We start from the raw sequence: 18,599 nt of genomic DNA, 5'->3' as shown, positions 1-18,599 counted from the left end.
TCGTCAGCCGTACTTACCTCCGGATCGTCTCCCCGGTGAACCGCCGCCCCCACCTGCCGGGACGGGCGGCGGTTCCCTCCTCGCCCCCTCCCCACGGTGGGCTCCATGGGGAGGAAGGGAGCGGCTCTGCCCTCGGCCTCTCGGCGATCCCACTGAAGAGGAACGCCGGCGCTTCCGGAGGCCCGCCCGGCTGCCGGCTGAGCCGTGCTCGCGTGGGCGCCTCCCGAGACACGGTCAGGCCTCGCCCAGGGGAGCCGCGGCCGCCCTCCCGGCTACTTCTTGGCCGCGGGGCAGCTCCGACGAGCCGAAGGGAAGTCGCCGGGACTGCATCCAGGGAAGCCTCGCCCTGCAAATTAGCCGGTCGGGGGGCGAGCAAGGCGGCTTCCCCAAGAGCCCCTCGCTGCGATGAGGCTGGCTGGGCTGGGACCGTATGCCCGCTGCCAACTGGGCTGGGGCCGCTCGGCAGGTGCCTTGTCGCTTTCGCTGCAGCCGGAAAGCGGAGCTGCCGGGGTTCGCAGGCCATGCTGAGCATCGCATGTGGCGAAGCCGGAGCCCTGGCTAGGGAGGGCGGGTTAGCCCTCCTCTCGGCGCCGGAAAAAGCTTCGAAGAGCCTCTTCAAGCGGAGCCGCCTTGGCCGCTGAAGCTTCCGGCTGCAGAGGAAGCGCCCGAAGGGCTGTTTCTGCGAGGCTCCCGTTCTCTGCGTTGACGCCTGTTTTGTTCTCGGGGCTTCCGTTTCCCCGCAGCGGGGCCGCCTGGGACAGCGAACACCCGGCTTCCGCGGCCCGGTGCCAGGTACTCCACGGCCCGGCACCGGTCCGCGGACCGGGGGTTGGGGACCACTGGACTAGAAGACCTCCAAGGTCCCTTCTAACTTTAAACCGATTGATATTTGTTATCAGTTGATTGCAATCCATGCACTAGCAAAAAATGTTGTTGTTTGTATCTATTGCCTCCTTTACATAAAAGTAAAATTGAGTTATCTTTGGGAAAAACATTTAATGGTTCATTTGGTGGCACAATCTACAGTCCCACTTCATTTCTACTTCTGTATGCAGCCAGCAATTGAAATAACTCCTAGACTTCCTTCTTTAATGGTCCTCTTTTAAATTATTGACCATAAATGCATCTAATTTGGCAGGATATCTGGATTTAAGCCATCATGTCCAGTTTGGAAGGGTTTTAAAATATTGACGCTGTCAGTATCGTTTATTTCCAAGGCAGACAAATGAAGGTGGGAATAAAGGAAAGAAAATGCATATAAATTGAGCTCAACAACATTGAAAGAGAAAAAGTTTCTCCTTTCACCCAAACAGTGTTAATCAGAAAAGGCTGAAATACAGAATATCATTTCTCTTGAATAAAACTGACAGAATATAAATCATTCTTAATACTGCCAACTCTCCGGAAGAATGTAGAAGGAAGGTGTGTTGTTGCTCTATACACATTTTGTATGCTTCAAAGCCTTCCACTTTGTCTGGAAATTCTGAATAATAGAGGATCCTGAGCCATGTATATGAAAGTTGGATTAATGTGCAAGATTTAATCTACAGTTTGCAAGAACCAGGCAAATTCCAGGGGAAATCAAGAGTTTAAGCAGTCTCTCCCAAACAGGAAATAGGTCTCAAGTCCAACTTGTAACATATTGCTTATGACACATTCCTTGTTGCAAGCCAATTTTCTCCTCCCCTCCTCTACTGAATTGAGTGTAGTAGTATATAAAAAAAAAACAACCAAGTAAGGTCTCCCAAGAGTTCAGAGCTCAGACTTTCTAGGAGAGAAATGCGAAGATTAAAGCTCTGGTTTTAACTGGGGCTGATGAGATCACTGGACTTTGATCTGCGTTAAAGCAAGTCAGACAATCTAAGCATTCATTTCTGCATTGTCCATTGCAACCTTCTCTAACTTGGTGCCCTCCAACTGAATTGAGATTAAGACAGATCTCTCAGCATAATAATATCTTGTATTGTATCTTGAAGTGGTGACCCAAAACTCACAGTTTGTGGAACAAGGAGAAAAAAAATATCTGTCATAAAATGTTGACCTGGATTTGGAAAAGGAGCTAATATAATTTCTCTAGGAATGCAACGCAACACATCATTGCTTACTACAAGGCCATGCTAGCTGAACTGATATGAGAATGAATAACTTTTTACCCCTGGACATCCCAGCTGAAGCTGATCTCAGCAAATCTTACACTGCAAATAACTCGAAGAATTGCAGATTAGTGATTCTTCTCTATTTTAGCACTAGCACCAGCACTAGAATTTAGACTTATATACTGCTTCTTAATGCTTTACACAACTCTCTATGCAGTTTACAGAGTCAGCATATTGCCCCCAACAATATGGGTCCACATTTTATCAACCTCTGAAGGTTGGAAGTCTGAGCCTTCCTTGAGCTGGTGAGGATCAAACTCCTGGCAGTGGGCAGAATTAGCCTGCAACACTGCATTCTAACCACTGCACCACCATGGCTCCTTATGAGTTATGACTTTGTTTTGTTTCTATCATGGGAGGGGTCCAGTGGTGGTTTTCAAAAATTGTTCGAACTATTCTGTGGGTGTGGCCTCCTTTGTGGGAGTGGCTTGCTGCCCATATGACCAGATGGGAGTGGCTTGCCACCCATGTAACCAGATATGAAGATGCTGATGACACTTGTCAGAACTACCTTAAATTACCTCACACACAGCATTGGTATGCATAAGAATATGATGTAAACATGTTTTTTAAAAGGCATCTTTGGTTTGCGTTAAAACAACTTCAACACATGCAATGTTCTGATTGCACCACAAACGCAGTAATCATCCTTATCTTTCACAGAGGCACTGAGTTTTATAAATATGAGCATGATAGTGTAGAATAATCATATCCAAGGACCAGTGGTGGGTTTCAAAATTTTTTGGAACCTCTTCTGTAGGTGTGGCCTGCTTTCCGGGTCCACTGGTAGAACATTTTCTAACCGGTTCGATAGATTTGACGAACCAGTTCTACCGAATAGGTGCGAACTGGTAGGAACCCACCTCTGGAGGGGTCCTCTGAGTTCCCATCTCTATAAGTTTCTCCAATTAAAGTCTTGTTGATGTTTTTACTGGTGTTACTATTTGACATCACAACTGAACAAAAGCTGAAGCAGAATGCAGAGCTGTCTTCTGCAGGAACAACAGGGAGGCTCTTGCCGTATTTGCCTTCTCTGTCATTCTGACCAAGTTTAATCTATATTATTTAAGAAATGGGACAAGCATCTTTTCTATGACTAGGAGGAGCAGGAAAACATAATGATGTGGATATGTCTGATGTTTCCCTATTTTTGTAGAGGGGCACTTTAACAAAATTGTGATTTTGGAAGAGCTTGTTTGGTGCCAACAATGCAGAAAAAAAACCATCAGGTGAGAATTTGGAAGACCCAGCCTTCTTACATTACTCAAAAGCAATTCCTCAGTGTTTCCTGAAAGTGGGAGTTTGAGGTATTTAATGATTAAAAACATGATATCCTTGAATACAAGTTAGGGGAAGGAATTGCCATGGTCCTTTAGGCTGCCAAAATGAATAACATAAAGACAGCGGTAATGAGTCTGCCTGGAGTGATTAGATTTCTAATTAGAAGAACACATACCTCGTTCAAGTGTGGTAATCCCTTCCTGTTTGTGACATCAGTTGGCTTGTCTCCATCCACATTCTGGAATCTAAAAGAGGACACACAAGATGGAATGCCATACAAAACCTTCCTTTTACCAGCCTATCACTTGACCTGGGTTTTCCAAAACACGTCTGGGGAAATAATTATGATGTCACTTTTTAAAAATTTACTTTTCCTTAATTTGCATTCAGTGGCTCAGCAGTTAAAGCTGACAGTCTGGGTTCAAGACCTGAGCACCGTACAACAGGGTGAGCTCCCATCCTTGCCCCAGCTCCTGCCCAGAAAAGCATGCAAATGCGAGTAGATAAATAGGTACCACTTTCTATGTGAGAAGGTAACGGCACTCCATGCATCTTTGGTGTGGTGTATAGCCAAGCTGGCCCCATGACCATGGAAAATGTCTCTGGACAATGTTGTCTCCTTTGGCCAAGAAACAGAGATGAGCACTGCACCATAGAGTCGGATACAACTGGACAGGGAAACTTTTACCTTTACCTTTAGACCAATGTACACTACATGAAGTAAGGGAATGGAATAGATTATACATGGGTAAGCAGTTTTCTACCCTTTGGCGTGGGATAGGGATACAGGGATTTCAGTTTATCCAGAATCTGCAGGACCTGGGGTGGAGCAATGACCCCCCCCCCACCTCTGCATTGTCAGTGCTGCAATGTTCATAGAACAGAAGAGAACCATGGATTATTTTCATGGAATGAAGTATCAGGAGAATGAAAATGATGCTGGTGTGAAAACTGCCTTGGGGAAGCTTTAAATTGACAGATGCTCATGTGGTGAAAGAGGAGCCGAGCAGGTGGTTAAAGAGTGCAACATGTTTTCCATTCTAACAATGCTGTGCCAAGAAAAGACCACTTGCAGTCACTGAAGAAAATAAGGTGCTTGTTAAAAGGTTCAAACATGGAAAAGTGTCCAATTCTAGGAAGAACAACTAAAGAGAACAACAGCAAGTTGTCCTTAAAATAATTGACTCTTTATACTACCAAGACTCTTGTGTCTGTTTGATTGTAACATTCATTCGGCCAAAATGGTACATAGGGCAACATTTTTTTAATCAACATCCCTCTGATGCGGTAATTTATGGGATGTGTCAAAATGGGAAGCCATGGCTCCTATGCACTTGAAATTTTGCAAAGTTGTGGCTGCTTCAGTGCTGCTCTGCTGCTACAGTCAACTATGGTCACATGATCGTCATTTGTAATATCCCCTTGTCAGCTTTCTACAATTCTTGCACACCTGGCAGTTCAAAACATGCAAATGCAAGTAGATAAATAAGTACCACTTTGGTTGGAAAATAGCAGGGACATGAAGGGAGCCCCCTCGGGCATCCCTGGGGCAATGGTGATGTCACTCGCTAATCCTTTCAACCAGGACGCTTCTGACATGAATGCAGCAGCAGCTTTCTGGGGAAGGGAAGGGAAGGGAGGAGAGGAGAAGAGAAAGGGAAAGGGAAAGGGAAAGGGAAAGGGAAAGAGAAGAGAAGAGAAGAGAAGAGAAGAGAAGAGAAGAGAAGAGAAGAGAAGAGAAGAGAAGAGAAGAGAAGAGAAGAGAAGAGAAGAATACTTTATCTGTCCAAGTGTGATTGGACACACAAGAAATTTGTCTCTGGTGCAGAAGCTCTCATTGCTCTACTTAAAGTCAGAGCAATTGCATCAGAAACAATATACAATGTTGCACAACTAGCTGCAAGGTTACCAAAACCCTAATCTGGAAGAGAAAGCTATTGTAAACTCATTAACCTTATATCCAAAGAGTTGTAACTAATATTTAATATTTAATTTAATACCAATTAGCCCTAAAACACTCCCATGCTTCAGGATGAAAAGCATTTGTTTCTTTAGGTAAACACTTCCTTTAATAAATTAATTTCTGCTCATCTTGTCACCATGGGATGTCCACAATTCCTTCAACTCCTTTATTGCCTAAGAGCTGTAATGCCCAGATTCCCAGCTTTCATTTCAAACAACAGCTGCTTTTGAGTAGAGCTGCTGCAAAGTTTCAAAGCAGTACTTGACTTTAATGAAGATTCATGAAAACCACAACTTCCAATCTACCTTACCACACAACATCTCTCTTTGTTTAAAAACCATGCCTCACACAACATCCTTGCTTCTTCCAATGACTCTAATCTGCTTTTAGAAACATTAGAAACAACTTGCATCCGTGTGTAGCACATATGAAAGTCTTTTCCAGCTTTAGAATGGCTGGATGAGAATTCTTGGTGATGTAAAAGCTCCAATTAAGGAGAAATCAACTAACTGACTACAACCATAATAAGTAAAAGTGAAACTGAGAATTGGGGAGGAAGCCAGATACATTTATTCATTAGTCTACATCTGGTCTTTCTTTCCAGAATCTGTTAAATACATCTAAAAACAAACCTGTCCAGACAGAATTAAACAGAGTATAAATCCTTCCATTTCCCACAGTCAGTCAGAACTGAGGAAGCTTATTGGATGAAGTTCAGTTGCCTCTTGAAAAAGCACCTTTGGGATATTCAGGTAGATAAATAAAAGTTTCTATTTGGCTATGAGGGAGATCAGATTTTCTTATGAGTTCTCTATGGGCAGCTGAGTTTGAAGCACTACACTCTGAACCACAGCAACCTCTTCTTAGACGTACCAGTAATGGGTTGTTTAATTATGCATTGTAGCTGCCTTTCTCCCTTAGGTTTTTAGTTACAGATTAGCATATACCCAGGTGTTCTGACCCCACTTCTCCATCCAGGAACGAACACCACAAACAAACGTAAATAAGAATACTTTGAATCAGTCCAGACTCTCGTTGGCTGCAAGCCCAAAATAAACAAAGAGATAAACACTCTGGCAGCAAGTCCTACAAAACTAGGCAATGCAAACAAGCTCTCACAGCAAACCACTTCTCCAAGTTGGTTTCTCTGAATCGTGAATGTTGACTTCTACAAAAGGGCATGGCACAAGCAGTCTCTTTTATAATCAGGAGAGGATCTTAATAAGCATCAGCTAAACGTAATCATCTCCTACAATTACTCAGTTGTTCTTGCCGCCAATAGCCCTTTGATGGCGTGCATCCCAAAACAACTCACAAGTGTTTTCCGGAACATTCCCTCTGATCCAAGGCTGCGCTGCCATCTGGTGGCCAACCAGTCTCTTCTTGCCCTGTCCAGGGTCCTCCACCTCCTCCAGGGCCGACTCATAAGACCCCTTGCTGTCAGAGTCTGGCGGCAGTTCCAACGGCTCCTGCTGGGCCACAACACCCAGGCATGCACACAGACATACCATATATATGGTCTGAGAGGCTCCACCAGATAAAAACACTATTTCAAAATTGGCTTGGTTGAGGCGATCAAGAGACCTGTGTAAGGCTTTCAAGAAAATTCTTCATTAACCTGAAGGATCTCTTTTCATAGTGAACACTGCATCTAAGGAAGGTCATCGACCACATAAAAGGAAACTATCAACCCTGAAAGAAAGCAAGATGAGGGGTCAATAAAGAGTACAGTGGCTGTTGTGCAGGAGGAAAACCATCCAGCCATTTGTGGGAACAACAGGACTTTCTCTGAATCCATGTGGAATACCTTTCGTTGCTAAGTAACCATGTATGTGCTTGCATGCACCTTTGAGTCAATGTTGATTCCTGTTGACTGCCTGAACTGGTCCTTGCAGTTTTCTTGGCAAGGATTTTTGAAAATGGTTTTGCCATCTCTTCTTTCCAAGGTTAAGAAAGAATGACTGATCCAATGTCACCCAGCTGGCTTTGTGCGTAAAGCAGGACTCACCCATTTTCTAGTGTCTGCCCTACTATATTTAAATGATCTTCTTCTATCAAAGTGGCTATCTGAGTAACCCTAATAAGATTCAATGCTTTTGGGGGGGAAGCCACCTCCAACATCTCACTAATGAAAATAGAGGCATGTTTGTAACACTGCTTTGCCTTCCCTGATTCAATAGCTGGGTTCACACATCATTCTAATTCTGCATTTCTTGGGTAATGATTTATTTACTTTTTAATTTAAAAAAAGTTTATCTCTTGTTCACACAATACGCTATGTGGGGCATTGCATTTTATAAATTACGACAGGTTTTTTTTTTACTAAGTCAGACCAAGACAAATCACTTAGCACTTAATGTCACACCAGTAAAAGCAGGTTTCTCTTTAAATTCACTGTTACATACTTTGAACATGCAGAAAGAGTCTTTACGTGTATATAAGTACATGTATGTTGATGCTTTCATGTACTTAGGAGCCCCTGATGATTTGGATTATTTCTTGTATGGACACTCTACCTTTGTAGCAAACTTTTCCACTCATTCACTAGGAAGGTATAAATGTTGGAACCTGCAAGCATCAGAGGACATGGAAAGGATATTACAATCCATTATGAGGCAAAGTAGATTCTTATCTGAAGAGCACATGTTCTCATAGCACAAATTAATGATGGAAAGGTTTACTGAGGTTCTGAAGTTACCATTGATGATAGAACTTGCCAAAACTTCTGGTATCCATGCTAAAATATTATAGGAAGGTAAGGGTCATCTATCTTTCTTAAACTGAACGACAGGAGGGTGAGGAGTTGCTAGCATTATCATAAGAAAAATATGTAACACAAGATTCTGGCTATCTGCTGATATTCTGCCTTAGTTATGTGTCCTTCTTTCCATTTTTGGTGCTTCTCCTTTTTGTCTTTTGATTTGCAAGAGAAATCTTTGTGCAGCCATGCTGGTTTCACCTTGGATTTCTTGTTTTTCTTTTTCAGTAGTATTATGATGCACTGGGCTTTTATGATCATATTTTTCAATTTTTTTTCAAGATTCTTAATTGTTTTCCCCTTTAGGATTTTCGTCCAAGGAATCTTTCCCAAGTTCTCTTTCTAAAAATCAGCTTCTTTAAAGTTTAAGGCACTAGTTGAATTATTTTCTATTGCTTGTGTTTGCATTATGTTGAATTCTAGTATGACATGAACACTCCCACCCAAGGTTCCTCAGTTTCAATTCCCTCTATCCCTTCTTCTCTGTTTGTAAGAATTAAGTCCAGTATGGCTGTCCCTCTAGTTCCCTCCTCTACCTTTTGGATAGCAAATTTGTCAGCTAGGTTGATTAGGAATCTGTTAGATCAAACAGATGCCTAATCAATCTAGCTGACAAATTTGATCTCCCACTTTCTGCATAGTTGGTCTCCCAGTTGATCTCTGCATAGTTAAAGTCTCCTATTACTACTGTGGTATGCTTTCTACATACATTTGTTATATGGTTGGTAAAAAGTTCATCTATTTCTTCTGATTGATTGGATGGCCTTTAATATACACCTATGGGAATGTCACTTTTTCACCTTTTATATTGACCCATATACATTCTGGAAACGTTTTGTCTTTTATTTCTGTAGCTATGTAGTGATCTCTCACAAAAAAATGCAACCACACCTCCTCTTTTTGTAGATCTATTTATTTTGAACAATTTGTATCCATCCATCAGTACATTCCAGTCATGGATTTCATCGCATCAGGTTTCTGTAATGGTAACTATGTCATATACTTCCCCTCGTGTAGTATTGCTTCTAGTTCACTCTGTTTGTTCCCCAAGCTTTGAACATTTGTATACAAGCATTTAAGACTTTTATGAGTCTTTCTTTTTTTCTCATCACTCCTACTTCATTGTTTGATTTGTTTTCTTGGGATTTATGATTGGGTTTTGTGTTCCAGATATTCTAAAGATTTGTCGTCCCCCCCCCACTTCAATTTTAGTTTAAAGCCCTTCTGATGAGTTGGACCACTCTTATTCTGAGTACATATTCTCCTGTTTTCATGAAGTGCAGCTGATCCCTTGCCAAGAGTCCTTCGCAAAGGTAATGCAGCCTATGGTCCAGGAAACCAAAGAGGAAAGGAAAGGAAAAGAAAGGAAAGGAAAGACATCATATCAGAGCAAAGCAATTATGGTATCACCAAGAAGGAGGAGCAATAAAAATTCTCTTTCCTATACAATTTCCAGACTAAAGAGGTTCCCTAACTCAAAGCTGGGTTGAACAGTCAGATTTTCAAGGTTTTTAAAGGCAGGAGAAACAGGGTCATTTCAAATCTAGAGGGTGAGTAGAAGAAGCAATGCAGCAATGGAGAAGGTATTGTTGATCAAGATACTTATAACTGTGATTGGTCTAAAGCTTCTTATGTTGAAATGGCAGAAATAAAATCCAGGATTTAGCAGGGCTTTGGAGTTGTGGAACCTTTGATAAAGAAACAACAAGCTTACAGCTGATCATAACCACAGAATGCATCCACAAGTATTTTTTCTAACCTCTGTCCCTTATCTACTATGACCTTTGAGGTGTGTGTTTTCATAGATTTTCATGGGTGTAGGTATACTGGTCTTGTTGTATTCAGGTCTTTTCCTGTGTAAGATTGAGATTGTCTTGGCAACGTTTCGGCAAGGTCTCACTCGCCATCCTCAGGCTGGTGTTTTTGGCAAAATGTTCAACATCTTAAGAAACCCCAAAGGCAAAATCCAGCTAGAAAACCAAGGAGTCTACGAAATACCATGCAAAATCTGCCCTGCAACATACATAGGACAAACGAACAGGAGAATAAATGCACGCATCGCAGAACAACAAGAACACAGTAAGAAAAAAATAAAAAAAACTTCCTCCCTTTTCCAGCACCTTAAAGCTACAGGACATGAAATTAATTTTGAAGGAACCAGGTTAATCTCCAAAACAGAACACTTCAACAAGAGAATAATTATGGAAGCTATTGAAATAGAGAAACACCCCCACAACATGAATAAGTGTGATGATACCTCCCGCCTATCAGACATCTGGAAACCAGCCCTTGTCAACAAACGAGACCCACCCACCACCCAGGCTGTTACAACACGAAACAACAATAGACACAGAGCCAGCACCAATCAGCACCAATCTACCAATAATGATAGAACCACACAACCATTCATTCCACTTACTGGAACAAAGCCAGCACTCCACACACCCCCACCAAGATTTATAGAAAGACGGCAGCCCCGAGCACACTTTAAGCCCAAAACCCAGTCTGAAGATGGCGAGTGAGACCTCGCTGAAATGTTGCCAAGACAATGTTTATGGGCAGAAACTATTGGAAGATGAACCTCAAATAGAATTATTATTGTCATAATAAAGGACAAGTGCTCACTGTAATTAATCATAGAGCAAATAGGGCCGGTGCCTGAACAGTTGCTAATCAATGGGGTAATTAGCATGGCAGTAGATTATTAATGTTCTCAAGGAAGTGATGCAAAAACAGCATGTGACATATTCTCTGTGATCTCATTTCCGCAAGGACACCATATCAGCCATTGCACAGACTACAGGTAGTCCTCACCTTACAACAGTTCATTTAGTGACCATTCAAAGTTCCAATGGCACTGAAAAAAGAGACTTATGACCATTTTTCACAGTTGCAACTTTGTAGCATCCACATGATCATGTGATCACAATTCAGATGCTAAGCAATTAGTTTATACAGTATTTATGATCATTGCTGTGTCCCAAGGTCATGTGATCACCTTTTGCAACCTTTTGAGAAGTAAAGTCAATGGAGAAGCCCAATTCACTTAACAACTGGGTTTCTAACTCATCAACTACAGTGATTCACTTAACAACTGTGGCAAGAAAGGTCATAAAATGAGGCAAAATTCACTTAACAAATGTCTCACTTAACAACAGAAATGTTGGACTGAAGGATGGTCATAAATCGGAAGTACCTGTACACAATCAAGAACTACAGCAATTCCTATCTTGTTCCCCATCTATTTTAGCCCTTTTTAACTATAGAGAGAGAGGTTCAAGGTTCAAGGTTCATTTTATTTATATGCCGCCCTATTCCCAGCAAGACTCAGGGCGGTGCACAAACCCAAAGGAGGGGAAGGGAAACACAAGAACTACATCAAAAAGTACAGGGAATTTAAAACAACCAACAGCCGCATGCTTCGAGAGGGGAAGGGAAACTCATCGACCCCAGGCCTGCCGACACAGCCAGGTTTTAACGGCTTTTCGGAAGGCCTGGAGAGAGGTGAGGGTCCGAATCTCTGCGGGAAGCTCGTTCCAAAGGGCCGGAGCTGCCACAGAGAAGGCCCTCCCCCCGGTAGTATCCAGATGACATTGGCTAGTAGACGGAACCCTACTAGGGAGAGACTAAGACAGCATTGTTGCAATGACTCACAAAGGTACCCCTCCCTTATAAGCAGCAGCTTCGGAAGCATGCCTGGCTTAATCCAAGCTTAATCCTATGTGAGGTGGGATAAATTAGATTGGCTAAAGGAAAGGTCCATCATTTAAATACACACAATGTGTGTGTACACAGAGACATAGTCTACCTATTATGTTCATGGTAGCTATGAGGTAGACTTAACTGAGAGAGAGCAACAGGCCAAGAACTTACAGTGAAAAATCAAAGGAAGAGGGGGGGAGGATTTCCTGATTCACTCAAGCAGTAAAGCCTGTATGTGAAAAAAAGAGAAACAAAGAGATTCAGTTTGTTTATTTCTAAGCACTGTAAAAGGATGTATATTTGTCTTGGCTGTTGTTTGTTATACCCTGGATAAGGTATGGTATTTGTCTTTTGCCTCAGAGAAAATACAGATGATTACTGTTTAACAATGCATTTTTAAGAATCATATTTTTGTTGAATATAACATCTCTATCTCTTTCTGCATGGCTGAGTAAAGGATTGCAAGCAGAACCGATGAATCTGTTTACTACAACCTGGTGGCCCTCAAGCCTTATTATGGTCCTGATCCAGTCCTAACCTGGAGATGATGAAATTGATGGCAATTATAAAGCCCTCTACCATGCTGGACCTATTTTTGTCATGTGTAAACTGAGCTTACCAGGAGAAAATAGGTTTTCTCACCCACGTGCCTTTCAAATTAGCATTAACAAGGGTCAATTAAAAGAGAACCTTATTAATATGCCAGCAATTTCTTTGCAACATTTTGACAGATTCTTGAAGAGGGAGCAATTGCTAGGGCCCTCCCACCCCTACAAATCTTGCAGGAAGCTTGCTACAGCTAGAATCTTCTGCCCGTTCTCTTCTGAGTGCAATGGGATATCTTTTGCTCAGATATAGATTTTGCTTTGGCATACTGATTACTTGATATACAGTCAGCCTAGATCCATCTCTGCAGCATTTGGGCCCAAAGCATCCAAGGAGACATCACATTTTCACTCAACCCATCCTTGGAGCTTGACAGGAAAACAGCAAGTTGTAACCTCAAAATCAATTGACAGCAACTCCCTGTATTCTCTTCCTGAGCTAGCTAGCTAGACAGACAGACATATTCTTATTCTCTGTGGCTGCCATTTCTTCCTAACTTGTTTGTGCCAAGGCGGAGAATAAAAGTGGCACTGAATCTTAAAAGCGGGTATATGCTGCCATCCAATGGTACGCCCTAGCCATGACCAATAAGATGTCCCAGACAGGCTACGAAGAAGGAACAAAACCTGGTGTTAAATTATTATAGTTAATAAAAATGATGGCTGCTGGTGAATTATATTTCTGAATAAACATAACCCAGAAATGTTGATAGAAGAGATAAGAAAATGATATTAAAAAATGAAATTCCTTCAGGTCAAGTTCAGCTCCTGCTGCCTTAGTGGGCTTATATGGTGTTCTTGAAAACAATGCAGAATTCGGTGTGTGTGTTTTTTTTCTTTTTATTTCCGAGTCTAGAAAAACCCATGAAGAAATTCACTACTAATTCACTATCCTTTTGCCACTAGAAAAGTAGCTATTGGTCCCATGTCAAGTAGGAGATTATCGGGTGCAAGGAACCAAGAACAACATGATGAATTGCTCAGAGTAGTTTCTTTGTTGCTGCTTCCTCGTAGAAAGGAATCTTGCCCGACTGAAGCAAAATTTGAATAGCTATAGCAATTGCAATAGCACTTATATACTTCCCATAGTGTTTTACAGCACTCTCTCTGAGTGATTAACAGTGTCAACATATTGAGCCGAGGTGGCGCAGTGGTTAAATACAGCACTGCAGGCTACTGCTAGATCAGCAGTTCAGCGGTTCAAATCTCACCGGCTCAGGGTTGACTCAGCCTTCCATCCTTCCGAGGTGGGTAAAATGAGGACCCAGATTGTTGGGGGCAATATGCTGACTCTCTGTAAACCGCTTAGAGAGGGCTGAAAGCCCTATGAAGTGGTATATAAGTCTACTGCTATTGCTCCCAATAATCTGGGTCCTCATTTTACCAACTTCAGAAGGATGAAAGCTGAGTCAATTTTGAGTCCTATCAGGATTGAATTCCTAACTGTGAGCAGAGTTAGTTTGCAATACTGCTTTCCAACCACTGTGCCACCATGGCTCCTATGGTGTAAATCCTGTGAAGTCTAGGGAGGATCATTCTGTATACCCAGGACTCAAGGCTGACTTACTTCTTAGCTCTTGGGAAAGGACCACTGTGTCCTGCAACTCAGCATCAGATTCCACCACAATGTGGAGAGTTTTAAAGAAGCACTTTTCATTGAAGCTTTGGACCATGCAGTCTATTGGGACAAATCAATCTCTCTCTCTCTCTCTCTCTCTCTCTCTCTCTCTCTCTCTCTCTCTCTCTCTCTCTCTCTCTCTCTCTCTCTCTCTCTCCCTCCCTCCCTCCCTCCCTCCCTCCCTCTCTCTCACACACACACACACCTACCTTCTAGGGAGCTGAATGGAGCCCCATCTCAAGTAACCAAAATGGTTTCTATAAATGTGCAATAATCAGTAAAATCCACTTTGCAAGGTAAAGCACAGTAGAGCTAGTCTATTTCATGCAACTTAAATATTGGGATGGAAATACTTTTAATCATCTATTTTAATTTAATGCAGGCACTTGTAGCTCAAAAAAGTATATACATATTCTTATCTAAAAATACCTTCCCCAAATATAATTTGTGTGTAATGATGGTATATTGACATGTGACATATACGTATTTTATTTTTAAACATAGGTTTTATTGAAAGACATGGTTTAAAATTTACTTGATTCAGGAACATGCATTTTTGAAGGCACCTTGATCATAATTTAAGCTGAGGGATGCATTGCAAACTGCAGAAGCACAAAGGCATAAAGAGAATTATGTTCTTCTAAATGCATTAGAAGAGGTGTTATTCTAATTGGGCTGCAATATTTGGTTGATTGATCAGCTAAATTAATCTATTGAAATACTTTGTCTGATTAAAAATACATTGCTCAGTTACTCAAGACATTTATTTTGTCTAATTAAATTTGCAGTCTTCCATTAATCAGGGACTTTAAAAATATCAAAAATACATTTGCTGTAAGACCTTGGGGGGGGGAGTATAGTACAGGTAGTCCTTGACTTATGACCACAATTGAGTCTAACATTTCTGTTGTTAAGCAAGACATTTGTTAAGTGAGTTTTGCCCAATCTTTCTTACCACAGTTGTACGTTGCAAATAGAACTGCAGATCACTGCAGTTCTTAAATTAATAATGTGATTGCCAATCGGGCTTCTCCATTGACTTTGCTTGGCAGAAGGTCACAAAAAGTGATCACATGATCCCAGGACACTGCAACTGTCATAATATGAGTCCATTGCTAAGCATTTGATCTTAAGTCACATGACCAAGCCCATACTGTAAAGGTCATAATTGTGAAAAATGGTCATGTCACTTTTTTCAGTGCTGATGTAATTTTCAACAGTCACTAAACATGCTGTTATAAGTCAAGGACTATCTAGGAAAGTCATTTTCATGTTCCTTCCTTTACACATAGGTGTAATATTTTTTTCCAAAGACTGGTTTTATTCAGTGTATGCAATGAAAATCATATACATTTTCCCTTTCTGAGTTAATGTGCATAGATATGCAAATTTCATTCTTCATTAATTCCTTAAAACTCACACAGTAAAAACCAAGTTTTCTTTACAATCCCTTGAGAATTTTAAAAGACAAAGCTAAACCATCAAACCATGTGCATGATTTGAAGGAGGTACTTTGGAATGTGAAGCAAAAAAGGGTACTGTCAGCCTCTGCTTCGCTTACTTACTATCGGCTGCCGTAAGAAACGGGGAGGATGGGGCCATGGTGTTTGGGATGGGAATAAATGGTACAGGAGGTGATAGGGAAAAGGGAGTTTTCTTCTCACCGTCTTCTGCGCATGCTGGTGTCCGGTGTTTGGACTTGGTCAAGGCCAACCATCCTGCATACCAACCTGATGATGCCTTTTGGAGATGCAGCCCACATGACACCTAAGGGAGTTGCAGATTGGACACTGGGGTGGGGTCGTTGGAAGAAGGAGTCTGGGTTATCATTTGATATGTATTTGTTCGTGCCTTCCTGGTTCAGATCTTGCTTTACTTTCGCTGCTATCTTTTCATAACCAGTAAAAGTATGTTAATTCCACGAACAATGGAGTTAGGAGTTTTCTTTCTTGGTTATTGAGGGAGGCATGCCTTACAGGTACAGCCTCTTTAAAGCAGTCACATCTGTTTCTAGACTCTCCCATGATCTTGAAAAAAAAGACATAGCTATGTTAATGAATTTCTAAAAATGATGCAGCTGCTTTAACTATTTCCTTGTAACATCCTCATTGGAAATGTTTCACAACCCTGCTTCCATAGCATCTGAATCTAATTGTTATTCTTGATTTGAGACCTTTCTTGACCTATTTTCAGACTTAGAAAAAAATAGTGAGGCACTTCAAATTTGACTTACACTCAACGTATAGTTATCATGATCCATACTTCTGACAGTTTGGTGATACTGTAAATTCTAGTCATTTCTTAGGCATGGAACCTGGTTGGGTGAGTTTGGATTGATCGCTGTCTCTCAGCCCAACTCACTTCACAAGGGAAATGTTGTAAGGGAAATATAAGAGAAGAGCATAATATATACTACCTTCAGTTATACAAATAAGAGTGGGATGTAATAGCAATAGCACTTATATATCACATTCCCCCAAAAAATAAGACCTATCCCAAAAATAAGACCTACCTTGACTATCAAGAGCCGAGGTGGCACAGTGGTTAGGGTGCAGTACTGCAGGCTACTTCAGCTGACTGTTATCTGCAGTTCGGCGGTTCAAATCTCATGGGCTCAAGGTTGACTCAGCCTTCCATCCTTCTGAGGTGGGTAAAATGAGGACCCAGACTGTTGGGGGCAATATGCTGACTCTGTAAACTGCTTAGAGAGGGCTGAAAGCCCTATGAAGCGGTATATATAAGTCTAACTGCTATTGCTATTGCTATTTTACATGTGCTCCTAATATAAGCCCTACCACCAAAATAAGCAGACACTCCGTCCCACCATCTGCTTGTACAAGGTGGAACAAGGTGCATGAGTAAAAATCAAGCTAGGCAGGGGTGGGGGTGGAGATGCCACCCCACACACTGCACCCACTTACCTTAGAGTCTCTGCAGCTAGGCCTCCCATGCTCTGATACCCGTCATGCCACTGCCTGATATCTTCTGCTGCCACTTGTGGCTAGACACCACATGGTGCATGCACCAGAGCTGACCCTCCTGGTAGGAGGCTGTGTGGTTTGTCACACCAGTGCTGCTACTTGTGACAGGACGCCACATGCCATGTTGCACCAGTGCCACTGCTCTCAACAGGAGGCCATGTGAAGCATCGCACCAGTGCTGCTGCTTTCATTCACAATGGCATGACATGCCACGCAGCATCCTGCCACAAGCGCAATGTGCCATACGGCATCCTACCACAAGTGGTGGCACCACAGAAGTCGGGCAGTGGCACAATAGATGTTAGGGTGTGAGGGGCCTGACTACAGTGGTCCTAAGGTAAATGGGTAAGAGATCTCACATAAATAAGACCTGGTGCTTATTTTGGGGGCCGAAAGGAAATAAGACCGGGTCTTATTTTTAGAGTAACATCGTAGTACTTTACAGCACTCTCTAAGAGGTTTTCAGTCAGTATATTGTCCTCAACAATCTGGGTCCTAATTTTGCCAACCTCAGAAGGATGGAAGGCTAAATCAATATTGAGACAGTCAGGATCAATATACTGGTGATCTTCCTCCCATATTTGGGCATACCGGCGGTTGTAAAAATCTAATAGATACCTTTCACCCTGGCTTCGCTGATAACGGAAAAGAGCCTATGGCCTAATGGCTAAGATGTCTGCCTAGTATGTAATATAGCCCAGGTTCAAATCCCAGTAAGGGTATGGCTAGCTGATGAGAGCTAAATAGCTTGAAATAGATCTATACTAGTCTCCCTTTATTTATTTATCAGCAGAAATACAACAAAATGTAACAAAAAGGCAACAGTAAAAATATTGGGTTTCCGCCTGGATGGTCTCTTGTGACGAGCCGAAGGACAGAGAATGGAAGTAGTGATCTTCCTCCCATATTTGGGCATACCGGGGGTTATAAAAAAAATCTTATATATATATATGAATTTACTGTAAGTGACATCCCATTCCTAATCCATAGTGTTCAATATGATGTCGGTCCATCCTTTGCAGCTATAACAGCTTCAACTCTTCTCGGAAGGCTGTCCACAAGGTTCAGGAGTGTGTTTATGGGAATTTTTGACCATTCTTCCAGAAGCACATTTGTGAGGTCACACACTGATGCTGGGCGAGTTTACGTGGCCTACCACTTTGTGGCTGGGTTGCTGTCGTTCCCAAACACTTCCATGTTCTTATAATACAGCCGACAGTTGACTGTGGAATATTTAGGAGCGAGGAAATTTCAGGACTGGATTTGTTGCACAGGTGTCATCCTATCACAGTTCCACGCTGGAATTCACTGAGCTCCCGAGAGTGACCCATTCTTTCACAAATGTTTGTAAAATCAGTCTGCATGCCTAGGTCCTTGATTTTATACACCTGTGGCCATGGAAGTGATTGGAACACCTGATTCTGATTATTTGAATGGGTGAGTGAATACTTTTGGCAATATAGTGTATATATATGAGACAACCTGACACTTTAGCTCTTCTTTGGTCTATACTGTATATTATAAATATCTTCATG

Source organism: Thamnophis sirtalis, unplaced genomic scaffold (genome assembly GCF_051295495.1).
Source record: "Thamnophis sirtalis isolate CommonGarterSnake01/CBP01778 unplaced genomic scaffold, rThaSir2_p1.2 scaffold_2, whole genome shotgun sequence".
Lineage (NCBI taxonomy): Eukaryota > Metazoa > Chordata > Lepidosauria > Squamata > Natricidae > Thamnophis > Thamnophis sirtalis.
The sequence above is the reverse complement of the archived record's forward strand: the minus strand, read 5'-3'. Positions refer to the sequence as shown.